The 14,367-nt window shown below is 50.1% G+C and overlaps 1 protein-coding gene and 1 long non-coding RNA gene across 2 annotated transcripts in view; one reads left to right on the plus strand and one right to left on the minus strand.

Moving 5' to 3' along the window:
- Positions 1-14,367, plus strand: part of KIAA1671 (KIAA1671 ortholog) — a 210,837-nt gene that overhangs the window by 24,634 nt on the left and 171,836 nt on the right.
- Positions 6,129-9,810, minus strand: LOC127545613 (uncharacterized). The gene is made up of 3 exons (XR_007949694.1): positions 8,536-9,810; positions 8,132-8,374; positions 6,129-7,971 (listed from the first exon to the last, which is right to left on the minus strand). It is a non-coding gene; the product is annotated as an uncharacterized LOC127545613 (long non-coding RNA).

The following is a 14,367-nucleotide window of genomic DNA, read 5'->3' on the forward strand; positions in this document are numbered from 1 at the left end:
CTCCCAGGTCAGTGAGTTGGCCCTGGGCCAGGGTGGTCCTGCTCCTGGCAGGTGGGGGGAAGGAAAGGGGGCTTCTGGGTGCCCGTGAAAGCTCCCAGCCAGCCCTGCTCAGTGTAAGAAGAGAGCTGAGGGGAGGGAGTTGGCCGTTGCAGAGATTAGATTTCAGGGAGCCCATTTCCTCCCCCTGGCCGCCCAGCTGGATTCTTGCTAGTGGCGTCCAGTGGAAAAAGGGTTTCTCAGGCTCTGAAGTCACTGATTTTTATAAGAAGGGAGAAGGGAGACCACTTAGGAGCATATATTGAGAACTGAAAAAGCTCTCTGGCCAATCAGCACAAGTCACTTCACTCTGCCTCAGTTTCCCCAAGTGTGAAATGAGCCGGAGAAGGAAATGGAAACACTGCTCTGGTGTCTTTGCCAAGAAACGCCCAAATGGGGTCAGGGAGAGCCGGACAGAAATGGCCGACCCCAGAGAGGGAAACCGTGGCTCGCCGAAAACCGCATGGGTCCTGTCCCTCAGAGATGGAGGCGGCCTTTGAGCCCACGTCTTCTGGCTCTAGATGTGACCGTTCCCCGTGGCCTGTGACTTGCTGCCTGTCCGAGCTCAGCCGCGATCCGCTCTGAATCCCACCCGTTCTGGGGGCCCCCCGGGGGGCCAGGCTGTCGGCCGCCGGAGCCGTCCCCCGCTTGCGCCTCCGCAGCTTGACGTTACTTTCATGCTGACATTACCCATGTTTCCCACCATCTTCTCCCTTCCTCCCTGCCCCTAGAGAGCCATTCCTTAAAATAAGTCATTTTTCAAAGAGCATTGGGGGGAAGGGGGGGAGGAGAATCAAAAAAATGAAAACAGCAAAAAAAAAAAAAAATAAAAATAAAAAAAGCATATGCCGTTCTAGCCGGAGTTCCTCAGCGAGGACCCCCACCTGGGCGAGTGGCGGGGAGAGGTGCCCCGGGGGAGGGGCTCCGGGTGTCCGGATTCCCAGAAATGAATCAAGGGAATCAGATCGGGGCAGGAGGTGGGGCCCGGCCCAGGTCATTCTCCTGGATTAAAAGATGGAGCTTTTTTTCCTCCAAACCCGGCCTTCTCTCTGTTCCACGCCCAGGGAAGTGGTGAAACGGGTTTCTGCCCCTGCCGCACCTGCTCCCTCACAGGCTGGTGGATGCCCCTTGCTGCTGGCACCCTGCCCCCACCCAGATGCTGCTGGGGATCACGTGGCTTCCCCCACCCCCACCCTGGGCCGGCGGTGTCACCTAAGAGGAGGGCTCATAATAACATGTCTGATCTGGTCGCTGAGCTCTTCCAGAGCAGGGAGCGTGACCTCCTGGGCGGATTTCACAGGAGGCGTCCTGTCCGGGAACAGTCTGAAACCCTCGTGGGAAAGGCAGAGGGGAAGGATGCACGGGGCTTCCGAGAGCCCGTCTACAAGGGATGCAGGAGCCTGGGCCTTGTAGGGAACGCGGAGCATCGGATGTCAAAGCTAGAGGGGCCTTAGGACAGGGGGTATCAGAGCTGGGAGGGGGCTTAGAGCAGGGGATGTCAGAGCTGGGAGGGGGCTTAGAGCAGGGGATGTCAGAGCTGGGAGGGATGTCAGAGCTGGGAGGGGGCTTAGAGCAGGGGATGTCAGAGCTGGGAGGGGCTTTAGAACAGGGGATGTCAGGGCTGGGAGGGGCCTTAGAACAGGGGAGGTCAGAGCTGCTAGGGGCTTTAGAACAGGGGAGGTCAGAGCTGCGAGGGGGCTTAGAACAGGGGATGTCAGGGCTGGGAAGGGAGCTTAGAACAGGGGATGTCGGGGCTGGGAGGGACCTTAGAACAGGGGAGGTCAGGGCTGGGAGGGAGCTTAGAACAGGGGAGGTCGGGGCTGGGAGGGAGCTTAGAACAGGGGAGGTCGGGGCTGGGAGGGAGCTTAGAACAGGGGATGTCGGGGCTGGGAAGGAGCTTAGAACAGGGGATGTCAGGGCTGGGAGGGGCCTTAAAACAGGGGATGTCAGGGCTGGGAAGGAGCTTAGAACAGGGGATGTCGGGGCTGGGAGGGAGCTTAGAACAGGGGGTGTCGGGGCTGGGAGGGAGCTTAGAACAGGGGATGTCGGGGCTGGGAGGGGCCTTAGAACAGGGGATGTCAGAGATGGAGGCAGTGGGGAAGGAAAGAGGGAAGGATGTTGGGGCTGGGAGGGGCCTTAGAACTCACAGGGAAGATCCCCGGCTAGTAGAGGCCGGAGGGCAGTTGGGCAGCCACCCTTTTTGCAGTCTCGGGGAGCGATTTCCCCATGTCCTCCAGTGTGATCCCACAATTCCCTGTAGCCTTCCCCCCATGCTCTGGGCTCCCTTTCCTGGAGGACACCTCATTCTCTGGGCTGTGGGCTTGTCTGTGACACGGGATAAAGAGGATTATGTGATGTTGGGGGGCTTTGCAGAGCAGTAGTCTGCTGGGGGCTCGGGGCACTCTCCAGGCTTGCTCTGTGCCCGGCTTTGCCCCCGAGAACCCAGAGCAGGCAGGAATGACTGGAGCCATTTCCCGAAGCGACGAGGAGGGCCCAGCTCGTTCCCCGGCCTGAAAGATGGAGACGAGGATATTTCTTGCCCTGCTGGCGCCCGAAGGTCTGCAAAGGACTTTTTTCTGGCTCATGGTGATCCTGGAGAGTGGAAATTTTGTAAGCATCCCAGTCTGCCCATTTTTACAGATGATAAAACTGAGGCAGAGAGAGACAAAATAATTGGCCCAGAGTCCTATAACTAAGAGATGCCAAAGCCAGGAGGCTCAGGGGATGGAGGTTTGGACCTGGACTCAGGAGCCTGGAAGTCAGATCTGTCTCCAGACAGCATCCTGGCTGCGTGACCCTGCAAAAGTCACTTGACTCCGCTCAAGTTTCCTCATCAGTAACAGAGACATAATAACTACTGAAGGGGTTTTATTTTTATATTTTGGGGGGTGGGGATGGATTTTTAAAAATGGTATATTTTCAGTGAGCTGAGAGAGAAGTGACTGATATTTCCTTTTTAAACATCTTATTTAATTTTTTATATTTTCCTAATTATATTTAAAAGCAGCTTTAATATATATATTTTTTTGAGTTCCAAATTCTCTCCCTCTCTCCCCACTGAGAAAACAGAAGCTTGACATTAGTTACATATGTGTCAAGTGACCGATAGTTCAATCAAATCTCCATGACGTCTTTTTTTCCCCTGAGGCAATTGGGGTTAAGTGACTTGCCCAAGGTCACACAGCTAATAAGTGCTAAGTGTCTGAGGCCAAATTTGAACTCAGATCCTCCTGACTTCAGGGCTGGTGCTCCATCCACTGCGCCACCTAGCTGCTCCTAAAGTCTTCTTCTTTAAAGGAGAAAAAAAAAGTATTATTGATTTCTTTTATTTTAAACCATAGTGACTTCTGGCTTCTACCTCACCCCCTCATAATTGAACTGTTTCTTGGAACAAAGAAAGACAATCAGTTCAGTAACTAAGACGGTGTTTGCAACACTCTGCTCCCCCAGTCCCCACCTTTCTGCTGAGAGGAGAGAAGGAATACCTACTTATTTCCTTATTGGTACAACAAGGCTATTATGGCTTTTTTTCCCCTTTTAATTAATTTCTCCCGTTTTTTCTTCCCTTTGAGTGTTGTTTCCATTTTAATCACTTTATTATTCCTTCCTCTGTTATTCCTTCCTCTATTATTCCTTCCTTTAACTGTGAGTTGTTATATAATAACTTTTGTTATTATATATACTATATGTCTAATAACTATTGTTATAACAATAACAACTTCTAATGAAATCATATTGCCTCACATTTATGAATCACTTTAAAGTTTGCAAAACACTTTCTAAACCCTTGATTTTATCCTTACCACAGCCTGGAGTGGTAATCATTATTAGCCCATTTTACAGATGAGGACGTTAAGGCAAAAGGAGGTTGTTACTGGCCAGGGTCCCCTAGCTAGTAAGCCAGGACATGATGAATGAATGAATGAATCAAGGATAAAGCAATGGTGATGTGTTTACTTGCTGTCCGTCACGTGCCGTACTAAGGGCAAGCTTCGTGGAGGTGCCCCATTTTACAGATGACAAAACTGAGGCAGGGAGAGACAAAGTAACTGGCCCAGGGTCCTTGATTAAGAAGTTTCCTCTGAACGCTACATAAGACAAGTGTGGCATCTCCTTAGACTGTAAGCGCTCGGAGGGCAGGGAGGATGGTTTCCTTCTTGCCTTTGTTTCTCCGCGCCCGGTGGGTTGGTCTGCCACAGTCTGGGTCTTTTTCTGCCACACTGAAGCTCCGAGTGTCCCCTCGTCACGCACACATTGAGCAGAAGGGTCCTTTGGTCGTAGGGAGGGAGTGGGCGGCCCGGCCAAGGCTACGGTCACGGGGCCAGCTGGAAGGGACCTTCCCGGCTCCTCATTCGCAGAGTTTACGAAGGGAGCCGGCGACCCAGGTTCGCCCCAGATCAGCTTCCCGGAACCAGCGCCACAGCTTTTGCCCGTGCGGGAATGGGCTTCGTGCTGCTGCAGAATTTGTGTTGGGCTAGTTGAGTGACCGCAGGCCCGGGTAGGCTTGGCAAGGCGGGCTTTGTCCGAGCCGTCCCCAGGTGGACGGACCCCAGGGCCCCGGATGAAGCTAGACGAGGCTTCGATGGGCCAAGGGCAGCGGGCACCAGGCCGGGGGCAGCAGCCTGTCCGGGAGCAAGGGCTCCAGAGAGGCCGCAGGGAGGGCCTTCGGGCCTGGGTTCTGGACTGTCCCGATGGCCTCTCTCCTGCCTCTAGAGCAAAGGTGGGAGACGAGAGCAGGAAGGACGATGGTTTGGACTCTGGAGTTCCAATGGCATTTCTGCCGCTTTCACCGGGACCCCTGGGTGACCGACTTTGCTCTTCTGGCCCCAGTTTCTCTTTCTGTACAATGAGGGGCTTGGTCTGGATGCCGCTCCAGGGCCTTCAAGCTGGAGACCCAAGGCCATAGAGAGGAAACAAACCCAGAACGGGCAAAGCTTTTGGCTGGCGTTCACCCGGCTCGTGGTGGGTCCGGGGACCGTCGCTGTGCCGTCATCTGAATGGAGTTAAATCCCCAGGCTGAGGCCCCTGGCCCAGGCCTTTAACCAAGATGAGTCCAGATATGGGACTTGCCTGAAATCCTTATCAGGAGAGTCCAAGGGGGCATCTGGGCTCAAGTTCTGGCTCTGGCTCCTCTCACTGTGACCTTGAGCCACCACAGGGCCAGCCACGACGCTTCACTCGCACTCGTGCCCTCTATCCAGGTCACTTAAAATTTTGTTGTGTTTAACCTTTGCAACATCTTGACTCCGACACGGCCGCCATCTTGGTCCTCCTTACCTCCCACCTGGACTATTGCAAGCGCTGTTGCTGGGGCTTACCTGCCTCAAGTCCCTGCCCATTCCAGTCAATCTTCCATTGAGCCATTAAAGTGAGTAAAGCGCGAGTCTGACCAGGTCACCCTCTCCCCTACTCAATGAACTGCAGTGGCTCCCTATCACTTCCAGGGACAAATACAGAATACTGTTTGACTTCAGAGCTCTTCTCATTTAACCCTGTAATCTTTTTATAATTTGGTGTCCCCTCTCTGACACTGACTTTCTTGCTTGAACTCTAGATTCCATTTTCAGAATCTGAGTTTACCTCTCCCCCCGCCCCCCTACCCCCGGAATATCCTCCCTCCTCAACTCTCCCTTCTGGCTTCTCTACTCAGCTCTACTCTTATCTTCTCAAGGAAGCATTCCCTTGTTCCTCCCCCCAAATTACCTCCCATTTATAATACATATATTTACAAATATATTTATATATTTAAATATACTTATAGTCTGACATGCTATATAAAAATATTTATAAACATTTCAAAATATTTTATGTATTTAAAATATATAGATGTGTAATCATGTAAAATATATTTATAAATATATTTTAATATTTGTAAACATGATTATATTTTATATATTTATAAATACATTGAAAACATTTTCAGATATTTATATTTGTAAATATATTCATAAAATAGGTTCGCAAATGTTATAGATATATATTCGTATAATATGTTTGCAAATATATTATAAATATATTTGTACATATATAAAATTTGTACATCTATATGTATATATATAATCTGTATATTTGTTTACGTGCTGTCTCACCCATCAGTGGGTTTCTTAAAGTCAGGGACTATTGATTTTTGCCTTTATTTGTGGCTTAATCTAACACCATCCTGGGATGTAGAAGTTGCAGTAATAAATGCAAATTTTGGTGAACTGATTTCATCTTACCTGGGCCTCTTTTTTCTCATCTGTGCGATGGGGATAATCCCGCTTTTCGCTATCTTTCTTGCAGTCTGGCTGTGAGGAGAATTCTTTTTTTTTTTTTTTTAAATTTTTTTTGGCTTTTTATTTACGAGATATATGCATGGGTAATTTTACAGCATTGACAATTGCCAAATCTTCTGTTCCAATTTTTCCCCTCCTTCCCCCCACCCCCTCCCCGAGATGGCAGGTTGACCAATACATGTTAAATATGTTAAAGTATAAGTTAAATATAATATATGTACACATGTCCAAACAGTTATTTTGTTGTACAAAAAGAATCGGACTCTGAAATAGTGTCCAATTAGCCCGTGAAGGAAATCAAAAATGCAGGCGGGCAAAAATAGAGGGATGGAGAATTCTATGTAGTGGTTCCTAGTCATCTCCCAGAGTTCTTTCCCTGGGTGTAGCTGACTCAGTTCATTACTGCTCCATTGGAACTGATTGGGTTCATCTCATTATTGAAGAGGGCCACGAACATCAGAATTGATCATCATATAGTAGTATATAAGGATCTCCTGCTCACTTCCCTCAGCATCAGCACATGTAGGTCTCCCCAGGCCTTTCTGAAATCATCCCGCTGGTCATTTCTTACAGAACAATAATATTCCATAACATTCATAGACCACAATTTATTCAGCCATCCCCACCTGATGGGCATCCACTCACTTTCCAGTTTCCTGACACTACAAAGAGGCCACAAACATTTGTGCACATGTCGGTCCTTTTCCCTTCTTTAAGTCCCTTTGGGGTATAAGCTCAGTAGTAACATTGCTGGGTCAGAGGGGATGCACAGTTGGATCACTTTTTGAGCAGAGTTCCAAATCGCTCTGTGAGGAGAATTTTTGATAAATCAGGGATGATCATTTAACCTCGAGGAGCTATCGCTTGGGCTTTTGTCACAGAGCAGATCTTCAGGAAGCAGACGTACCGGCTTTTGTTCACGTTCGGACGAGGGGAAGCGCTTTCTCTGGACAAAGGGAGCTTGTGGAGCTGTTTCAAAGTGGGTCAAGGGGCCATTAGCTTGTTAGTTTGGGCTCATTTGGAGCCTAATGAGCTCTAGGGTCTTCTCCATTCATCTGAGCATCTGAAGAGTGGAGGAGAAAGGGCACGTGGGAGCCTGGAAATGATGACGTGGTTTTGGAAGACTGTGGAAATAACCCGGGAGCCCAGGCCCCACAGAGCGTGTTCCTAAGTTGGAAATGTGGACAGACGGGGTCTAAGCCGAGGGATCTTAGAGATCATCTGGTTCTTTCTGAAACTGCCGGTGCTTCCGTGGCTTGATTTTTATTTTAGTCGTACAAAGAAAAAAATGTCTTCTGTTACTGATTTTTTGGGGGAAGATTAAATGTCAGGGATAAACATGTCATATTGTTCACAAAATTATTATACATTAGAGCTGAGACTTTCAAGAGCACTTAGTTCAACTTCCTTGTTGGAAGAGAAAAACAGAAGCTGGGAGAGAAGGTAACGGAGAGCAGGTCTGGAAGGGAAGGTCCTGAGCCAGCCAGGAGGCCCTTGGTGTTCTCGGGAGTTAACTGGATACAGTGGGGGTCGATACCAAGTAGAACTGGGTCCCAGGCTAGCTTCCAACATCTGTGACGTCCCCTATACCGGGCTCCCCCATACTGGGCACTGACCTTCTCCTCCTATACCAGGCTCCCTCATACTGGGCACTGACCTTCTCCTCCTATACTAGGCTCCCTCATACTGGGCACTGACCTTCTCCTCCTATACCAGGCTCCTCATACTGGGCACTGACCTTCTCTTCCTATACCAGGCTCCCTTATACTGGGCACTGACCTTCTCTTCCTATACCAGGCTCCCTCATACTGGGCACTGACCTCCTCCTATACCAGGCTCCCTCATACTGGGCACTGACCTTCTCCTCCTATACCAGGCTCCCTCATACTGGGCACTGACCTTCTCCTCCTATACCAGGCTCCCTCATACTGGGCACTGACCTTCTCCTCCTATACCAGGCTCCCTCATACTGGGCACTGACCTTCTCCTCCTATACCAGGCTCCCTCATACTGGGCACTGACCTTCTCCTCCTATACCAGGCTCCCTCATACTGGGCACTGACCTCCTCCTATACCGGGCTCCCTCATACTGGGCACTGACCTTCTCCTCCTATACCGGGCTCTCTCCTACTGGGCACTGACCTTCTCCTCCTATACCAGACTCCCTTGTACTGGACACTGACCTTCTCCTCCTATGTCGGGCTTCCCCATACTGGGCACTGACCTTCTCCTCCTATACCGGGCTCCCCCATACTGGGCACTGACCTTCTCCTCCTATGTCGGGCTTCCCCATACTGGGCACTGACCTTCTCTTCCTATACCAGGCTGCTCAGACTCCAGGTTTTTAAAAATCGCCCCACACAATCAAGTGGCGAGAAGCCTCCTTGTATCTCCCCGTCAGAGGGGGTGGCTTTTCCCCGGCGTGGGGGTCGGGGGGCAGCCACGAGGCCTCTCTTTGCCGCTCTGTCTCCTTACCCCGGCCGGCTCTTTGTCCGGATGCTTTGGAGACCTGAGCCTGTTCTCCTTTTCCAGGGCTCAAGCTTCAAAGAGGCTTTTCACTTCCTATACACTCCTTCTGTTGTGGGGCCCATGGACCGTGGCCCAGGATTGGCCTTGGGCCGGGCTGGGGGTGGGTGCCGGTTAGGATTCTTCAGGGAGAAATCTGGAAAAGGCTCCTGTTGCCCTGGGGACCACAGCCCCCCTTCCCTGTCCCTCGCCCACTGGGTGATCATGACGGTAGAGGTTTGTTTTATGTCTTTGGGCAGAGATTCGGAACCTGAGGCCCAGGGACCCCCAAAGGGTCTGGAATGGAAATGGGAAGACATTTTACCTTTTTTCTTTTTTTTTTTTTCTTTTTTGTTGAAATCAAACTTTGCCGTCCTTTGTAATCCTGTGCGTTTTGTTTTGTGTACTTCAAATGTTGTCCTCGGGAGGGACTGGCTGGATTTGTTGAATGCCAGGACACAGAAAGGGCCAAGAACCCCCTGAAGTGGGGGGAGCTGAATGGAGGCCTGGAGCCTTCTGGGTGAGAGCGAAGTACTTGGGCGTCCCTGCTCCTGTCATATTCAGATAATACATCTGTGAGCTGTTCTTATAACTTACAGACTGTCAGAGTTGAGAAAAGCCTTAGAATAAAGGATGTCAGAGTGGGAAGGAAGCTTAGAACAGGGGATGTTAGAGTTGGGAGGGGGCTTAGAACAGGGGATGTCAGAGTTGGGAGGAAGCTTAAAACAGGGGATGTCAGGGTGGGGAGGGGCTTAAAACAGGGGATGTCAGGGCTGGAGAGAGACCTTAGAACAGAGACGATGTCTCTAGAACTCTGACTTTGGGAGCTTATGTTTTCCTGACCTTCTAGTACAACATCATTCACATGTAGTTGCAGAAATTGTGCAGTGACTGGCTCATGGCCGCTTCATATTAGAACCTGATTTTTCAGTTCCTGATTCATGCCCTTTCCCACTGCCTGTGCTGTTTGAGAGCCCCAGAAAGACCTTAAGATGGATCTGCAGATCATCTTGTTATCCTCGGTTCTCACTGGCAGCTGGACGGTGCCGTGGTGCAGAGGGCTGGATCTGGAGGAAGCCGAGCTCAAATGCAGCTTCATTCACGAACTAGTTGTGTAACCTTGGCAGAATTACGTAAGCTCTCCGCGTCCCAGCTTCCTTAGCTATAAAATGAGGCCATTGGACTAGAGGCCCCCAAAGACCCTTCTAGCTCAGAAGCCATGATCCTGGTCACTTCAATGCTCCAAATAATGTTCCCATTTTATAGATGGTGACAGAGAAAATCATCCACATTAAGTGACTTCTGTAGGCTTACACAGCCTGCTGAGCCCTAAAGAGGGTCACCCATCTTGCTGGATTGGATTCATTTAATAAGCAGTATTTATTCAGTGCCTCCGTGTACCAGACCTTGCTCTAGGTTTTGGAGATTTTTCTTGCTCAGTTATTTCAGTCACTTCTGGTTCTGGGGTTTTGTGGCAAAGATGGTCTGAATTTTCTTCTCTAGCTCCTTTTACAGGTGGGGAAAATGAGGCAGACAGGGTTTAGGTGACCTGACTGAAGTAACATAGCTAGCAAGTAGCTACGGCTAGATTTGAATTCAGGCCCAGTGCTCCCTCTCCCGAGCCCCCTTGTTGCCCCACTGGGAGGCGAGAGATGAACCATTCCCCGCATTCTGATGAGCTGGTGCTGGCGAGGGGGGTAACAAGCAGACACAAAAAATCCACGCAAACTCTCTGCAAAACGGCTGCTGTTAGGCGGTCACTAGGTCCTGGGGTATCCAGCTTGGCTGCCTTGGGTCCCCGAGGTCCACAAGAGGAAGGGGGATCTTCCAGGCTTTGGGGACTGTCCACCTGGAACACAGAAAAGCAGAGGGAAGCCCAACAGAATGATTTCTATTTTGTCCCAGAGGAAACTGAGCCCGTTGAATGAGTAGATGGGGACAGTTAGTCCCTTTTGTGTTTTGTTTCTTTACCCCCACTGCTTTGCTCTGTAAATGGTAGTTGAACTGGATTGAATTAGAAGAGGAAACTGAGGCCCAGAGAGGGGGCAGGGATTTGTCTGAGACTCAGCCATCCTGGGGCTGTCTCTCAGCATCAATGCTACCTTCCCTCCCTGGGGACCATTTCCTAGGGAGGGTAATTGGAGCAGGGAGGGGAAGCCCCCAGGGGAATAGTTTGATTTCCTCCTGCAGAAAACCAGATAATTCCTCTGAAAAAAGGTCAGCCTTCCCGGCTTCCTGTCTGTGCTTATCTTGGGGGGGCAGCCAGGGCCTAGGGAGCTTGGGGTGGATTCTGGTGACCCCCTCCCCCCCCCCCAGCCCAGAATCTGGCTCCTCCTGCCCTGGGAAGGGGCCTGGACTCAGGAAGTCCGGAAAGCTCCCCAAATGGGCCCAGAGAATAAAGGCCCAGTTGGACTTGGGGGGGGGGGGAGGGGAGTGAATGCGTTTCCAGGGCCCTCATTTCCTTAAGGAGGGAGGGAGCCTCTGCAGGAAGTCTCTCGGCCTTCCAGGGCCAGCTCCTCTGTGATAATTAGCCTCCAAACCCCAGTCCCCTTCCCTTCCCCCAGTTCATTCAAGTCTGTTCTTATGTAGATAATTTGATTATGAATAGGAATCTAAATTTAGAGCAGGAAGAGGCCTGAAAGATCAGCTTGTCCACTCTCTTCTCTTATCTGGATGAGGAAAAAGAAGGCCCCTCTCGGGCCTGAACTTCTGAGTTAGGGGCTGTCCCCAAAGTCTGAAGGAAGGAAGTGCTGCCAGCCTTACTGGGACCCAGAGCTTCACTCTGCTGTCTCTGCTCCATGATACCCTTAAGTTGGATTTTTTAATTTAAAATGATACAAGTTTTTATATTACTTAATTTTTTTTCTTAAGTTCAACTCACCTTGGGTTTCCTTTATTTTACTCTGACTTCATTTCTCTTTGGTTCGGTTGTGGTTTGGTTGTCCCCTGGCTCTGGGCATTTTTACTGGCTGCCCCCATGCCAGGAATGGTCCCCCACCTGCTGGCTTCCTCTGGTCCCAGCTCAATTCCCAGTTTCTCTAAGAAGTCTTTCCCAGGGGACACACGTGTGCAGACATGCTCGTGGCTCTTTTCGGAGTAGCAGGAAATGGAAACTGAGGCACTGCCCGTCAGCGGGGGAACGGCTGAATAAGTGATGGGATAGGAAGGTTATGGAATATTATGGGTCTGTAAGAAACGACCAGCAGGAGGATTTCAGAAAAGTCTGGAGAGACTGACAGGAACTGATGCTGAGGGAAATGAGCAGAACCGGGGGATCATTGTACACGGCAACAACAAGACTAGATGAAGATCAATTCTGACAGGAAGGGCTCTCTTCAACAATGAGGTGATTCAGGCCAGTTCCGATGATCTTGTGACGGAGAGAGCGGTCTGCACCCAGAGAGAGGATTGTGGGAACTGAGTGTGGAGCACAACATAGTATTTTCATTCTTTTGTTGTTGTTCGCTTGCATTTTCTTTTCTTTCTCATTTTTTTTTCCTTTTTGAGCTGATTTTTCTTGTGCTGCAAAGATAACTGTATAAATGAGCATACATGTATTGGATTTAACATATATTTTAACATGTTTAACATATACTGGATTATTTGACATCTAGGGGAGGGGTGGGGGGGGGGAAGGGGAGGGAATTGGAACACAAAGTTTTGCAAGGATCAGTGGTGAAAAATTATCCGTGCATGTGTTTTGAAAATAAAAAGCTTTAATTAAATCAAAAAAGAAGAAGTCTTTCCCAGGCCCAGATTAAATGAGTTTATGAAGTGCTTAGTGCAATGCTGGGCACACAGTAGGAGTTTAAGAAATGCTTGTTCCTTCCCTTCCCCCCTTATAATGTCTCCCCCTGAGATTATCTTTGATTGATCTGGCTCTAGTTTGTCCCCCCGTACTTGTTGTGTGATACGTCTTACCCTTCGTGACCCCGTTTGGGGTTTTCTTGTCACTGGAATAGTTTGCCATTTCCTTCTCCAATTTGACAGATGAGAAAACTGAGGCAGACAGGGAGAAGCGGCTTGGCCAGAGTCACACAGCTAGTAAGCAGCTGAGGCTGAATTCGAACTCGGCTCTTCAGCTCCAAGCTTGGTGCCCTCGCCACTACACTATCTAGCCACATATTCTCTCCCTCATCGGATTTTGAGCTTCTTGAGATTAGAGACCCTTAGTGGTGCTTTCTTCATGGCCCCGACATATCACAGTACCTGCATATAGTAGGCACTTAATAAGTGCTTCTTGAGCGACGGACACTCTTACCTTGCGCAGGTTATTCCCCCGGGAGAGGTGAACTGGACGTGTGTGTATTTAATTGAATGAATCTGAATTAGGCTGACAGGGCCATTGAGAGTTGACAAAGATGGGTCACTTTCCCTGGCACGCCGCGGGCCCCTGACACTGTCCCAGTGGAGGTGGCTGCCCAGGGCTGGTTATCTCTGCCATCGGCTCCTTTCTCTCATTCCCAGAGTCGCCACCCTAGTTCGGGGCCTCCTCACCTCTTGGCTGCCGTTTATTGTAATAGCCTCCTAATGGGCCTCCCTGCCTCCACTCTCCCTCCTCGCCCAAAGCACACAGGTCTGAGCTCCCGGAGTCCTGTGATCACAGCGACAAACTGCTCTGTTTGGCAGCTAAGACGATTTACACCCTGCTCCCAGCAGGGACTTTCGGGACTGATTTCACATTATTTTCCCTCCTGTTCCAGCCCATTGTATCACTTAAGGGCTCCCACCTCCGGCCTCGCCCAGGCTGCCTCCTCATGTTCCGCCTCTTCGGCCCCGGAGCTCAGGTTTCGCTTCCACGGGGGGGGGGGGGGGGGGGGGGGTACAGATGTGGCCCCCGCACTTACGTATCCGTGCTTTCCTCCCATTTGCAGCGAGCGGGTATCGGGGCTTTCCCCTTAGGAGAACGTAAACTTCTCGAGGTCTCATTTCGCCTTTCTGTCCAGCTCATGGGATGGGTTTGATGCTCCCATTTTGCAGAAAGGACACCGAGGTCCGGGGTGGGGTAGGGAGGAAGATGGGCCAAAGCTACAAAGAGAGTGAGTTCGCAAACGTGCTGGGCCCAACCTCAGGACAGCCGGGGCTCCTTGCCACTACAGACACTACGGGATTGACCCTTGTTTGTTTATTTATCCAGAAAATGTCAGAGCTTAGAGGAGTCTTAGAGCATGGAATGTTAGGGCTGGGGGAGACCTAGAACAGGGAACAGGAAATGTCAGAGCTGGGAGAAAATTTAGAAGAGACAATGTCTGAGATGGGAGGGACTTAGAACAGAGAATCTCTCTTTTAAATAAAAATTTTAGTAGTATTTTATTTTTCCAAATACGTGCAAAGATAGTTTTTAATATTTAATATTCACCCTCTGCAAAACTGAGTGTCGAGGTCTGGGAGGGGCCTTAGAACAGGGAATGTCAGGACTACGAGAGGACTTAGAGCAGGGGATGTCAGGACTACGAGAGGACTTAGAGCAGGGGATGTCAGGGCTGGGAGGGGGCTTAGAACAGGGGATGTCAGAGATGGGAGGGGGCTTAGAACGGGGATGTCAGCATTT

The sequence above is a fragment of the Antechinus flavipes genome, chromosome 1 (assembly GCF_016432865.1).
Source record: "Antechinus flavipes isolate AdamAnt ecotype Samford, QLD, Australia chromosome 1, AdamAnt_v2, whole genome shotgun sequence".
In the NCBI taxonomy this organism is placed as follows: domain Eukaryota; kingdom Metazoa; phylum Chordata; class Mammalia; order Dasyuromorphia; family Dasyuridae; genus Antechinus; species Antechinus flavipes.